Here is a 4,101-nt window from a genome sequence, read left to right as displayed (position 1 = left end):
GCATTAAAATAACAACTTATTTAGAGCAGAGAAACCATGACCAAAGTGAAAAAGCAAAAGGTGGACTGGAAAATATATTTACATGAGTGTAGCAAACAAGAATTTGTATTCCAATTATTTTAAAACTAGAGATTAAGAAAAAGAAAATGGTACAATAGAAAAAATGGGGAAATATGAATAAGCAATCCACAAAACAGAAAATACAACTATTAAATGTAGGAAAAGATGATGACTCTAACTAGTACTAATAACTAGGAAAGTTTCAATATGAGGTGCCACAGAAATGACAATAAATGTGAAGTTTGAGAGTGAATGCTGGCAAGGGTGTAGGAACCTGGTACTCTTCAACCACTTCTGATGGAGAAGACATTGTGCACTACTCTGGGAGCTGTAGCTGGCTTCTGTTCGGATGTTAAGTGCCTCTTCTCTATGATCTAGCAATCCTATCTCAGTGCTCCTGTACAGTGATGCTGGACCAAGCACACAAGGATGTGTAGACAGCTACACTGTAAAAGGGGAAAGGCAGAAACAAACTGAATGTTGTTCACAAGGAAAATGAGTAAATTGTGGGTGTGTTCCTTCTCAGTGATACTATATGTAGTTCAAAGGAGAGAGATTTGAGAGCAACATCATGTAAATATCTCCAACATCAATTATTGAATAAAAAATTAAACACAAGGAAGAACTTGTTCAGTGTTATATAACATTTATTTAAAACTCAAGTGTATATAAAACAACAAAATAGTATGGCATATATTTGAGATATATATACATTTGAATATAAACAGTTGTCAAAAGATCTGGGAAAATATAAAAATAGAATTACCTTTGGGAAGATATGGAGGTTAGGGCTAGTAGAAAGCAGAGACTATATACTTCAGTATTTTATCTGAAAATAATTATAACAAGTAATACTGTTAAAGTTAGATATTATATGTATAATAGTTTGAAGCATACCTGATATTTTAACTCTCTTATTTATTTTCAGATACAAAATTAAATATTTCTTTCAATAACATCTTTCCAAAAATGATAGAAATTTTGTTTATATGATATAGGACATTTAGGTGAGCAATAGATAAATAACATAAAGATATAGACATTTTTTGGAAGGAAAAATAAATTTCTGCATGTGATTCTCTTATGAATGCTTCCACTTGTAGGAAAATGAGATATTACACTATTTCTGAGTTTAAAAGATTGCTGATTTTAGTTGAATTTTAAGAGGTAGCTAAGAAAATGTTTTAAGATCAATATGGTTATGGATATAGGACAGATATAATGGGCATTTAAGAAGCCAGGGAATTGTAATCTTATGCCTAATGGCCTAATAGAAAACACACAAAATTATGTTATGCTAATTTTTATACTCAAAGAGTGAAACTAACAATTAATAACAGCTTGTGAACATATCATGTCCAAGTTTAAGAAAAAAATGATAAGATGCCCTTCAGTCCAATCAAGTACATCAGGCATTCACATTCTAGGGTAATATTTTTTTTAAGTAGTTTATAAAGTAGTTTGATGGGCCACTAGGGAAATTAAATCAAGAATGATGAATTGCAGAGATTCATTTCAACAGGTGTTGATGTTGACTATTTTGCAGCACCACTGGCATTTGTTGCATGAGGCAGAAATTAAGAAGGCTGTACATTTTCTTTTATGCTAACACAGCATTATAAAGTTCATTACAACTTTAGGAAATAGACACATTTTACATTCAAATAATAGCATTTTAATAATCAGAAATATACACAAGATCGTTTTAAAAAGTCACTACAGAAGTTGTACTTGAAAAATAAGAATATGTGATACGAGGGCATAATTGAGAGTAGTTTGGAGAAACAGCAGAAGTTTTTTTTCTGGGAGGAAACAAAAGTTCTAACATGAATGCTAAATCCAACAGGACATGTAAGAAAGATTCAGTGACAAGAATCAAAGCCAAATTTTCCAGTTATTAAGGGAAATAAGTTGAGAAAGTGACCTCTAGTGGGCTCTTAACTTCGCTCATAAAGTTGGTTCTTTTCACTTTGGGAAAAAAAAAGTTTTTAAATTATAAATATAAATCAACACGGGCATAGAATCTGTATAACATTAAAAAAGTAACATTTATTTTGATGGCTTTCAATATTTAAAAATCATTATTTCAAAATGATTTCACAAATCCTCTTGAGGTAATCTAATTTTTAAGATGAGGTGAACTTTAATAAGAACTTTTCACACATAACATAGTGTTTATTGGTCAAAAGTGCATGCCTAGTCAACCTATAACAGATACAATTTTGATTCATGAGAAATGAATGATGGGCTTCTCATCAGCACATGCATTTGCTCGGACTGATGCTTCATTTCTTTTACCTGACACATAGCTGGTCTAGAGCACACCTTTCCAAAATTGACCAGACAGAACACGATGGTTTCTTAAATTTTAAAATAAGGCTAATTTCTGGCAGTGGCCCAGATCCCCTGGTGAACTAGTGCCTTGACCCAGCACCATTTGTTTTCTGACTTCAAGTGGTGAAAGAAATTCATTTAAAAAGTAAACATGGTAAATAAGATGTTGATTTATGGCTGTATAATGAAATAGTGGAAGTAGAAGACACTCTCACCAAGTTAAAAGTCTAATTTCTCTGAAAGAAACCATAAAGAATACTGTCTTTTAAAAGGATAGTTGCTTTTCCCCAAAGGTTAAAAAAAAATTCTAAGATGAAATCTATTGAATAAAAAGGGAAATGTATTCAGAAACTGTTTCTATGCAAGCCTACAAATGCTGCACACGTTCCAAATGGCATAGGAAAATACTCTGATAGGCTTACTTTTTCTAACCCAGGAAAATTGTCCCATCAGTAGTTTTGTTGAGTTAAGGAATTTTTAGAAGCCAAACTCCTACAGGTCTTCCCCAAACTAATACAAAGCCTTTATAGGACTAATGAAACTTCAGCTGCTAGTTCAACACCACTCTACCTAGGGAAGTATGAACGTGGGATGGGGGCAAGCTTAGTGCTATTTTTGTCTGCTTTTCACATGTCCTTTAAAACTTCATTCAGGCTAAGACTGAATTAAACAGACATAGAACATTCCCCTCTCCTCTGTGATTTATTTTTTCTTAAAATCCACTCCCTTTTATGCCATGAGTTTTTCATTCTTATAAACAGCTTCTTTGGTTGAGATTCTTCTAGCACCTTGGTAATTTAGAAAAGTGGAAATCTGAAGGGCGATTTTAAAGGATTGGGTGATTAATTTCCAAAGCCACATAGACTTTTAAAAATATTTTATAAAGAATCATTTTAGGGCTTTCATAGGGTAATATGCTAATAAAATTCATGCTTTTCTTATTATTAATTTTTTTTAGGATACAGACTTCTCAAGGGCCATTTGACAACTTGTCTTACCACTGTATACAAATGTTCAGAAAGCATATTATAGCCATTAAGTAAGTAGCCAGCTTATCAGGACCTCCCATGCTGCTCGCTCCAAGCATGAGTGAGCAAACAGGTCTGGCCTTGTGCCCTAAAGGCCAGCATTCCTGGGCTCCAACAGACCACCAGGGAAGGGAGCCTCCAAACCAGGATCTTTACCCAAGATGTTTAGGGAGGATAAAGAATCTACTGGGGGGTGGGGTTGGAAGAGTTCAAGTTCAGAGAAGACTTTGTCTTAGTTAATTTCCCATCTACCATTCTCAAGAAAAAGAACAGTGTGTATCCTTGAACATTTTTCACAGTTTTCCAGCAGCAGCCTCTTTCTTGTATAGTGAGAACACCAGAAATGCCTCTCTTCATTCACAACTGGAAGAAAAGTGTTTTTACCTCTAAATTTGAAAAGTATGCAGGTAATGGAAAATTCACAAAACCCTGCAAAGGGGGATTGTGAAAATAATAATTTTTAATATATCTAGTGCCTACAATGTGACTTAAACTTCCATAGTTTATCTCCAATCATATATGGTTTCTAATATTCCAGGTTACAGGGGAGCAAAAGGAGACTCAGAAAAGTAAAGGGACTTGCCAGTAGTACACATTGCAGCAAAACAGAACCACTGAGTGGTAGTGCCAGGATCTGTCTCCAGTACCTGCTTCTACTCTGCCTCCTAACATAGGCTAG

This window comes from Urocitellus parryii, unplaced genomic scaffold (assembly GCF_045843805.1).
Source record: "Urocitellus parryii isolate mUroPar1 unplaced genomic scaffold, mUroPar1.hap1 Scaffold_37, whole genome shotgun sequence".
NCBI lineage: Eukaryota > Metazoa > Chordata > Mammalia > Rodentia > Sciuridae > Urocitellus > Urocitellus parryii.
The sequence above is the reverse complement of the archived record's forward strand: the minus strand, read 5'-3'. Positions refer to the sequence as shown.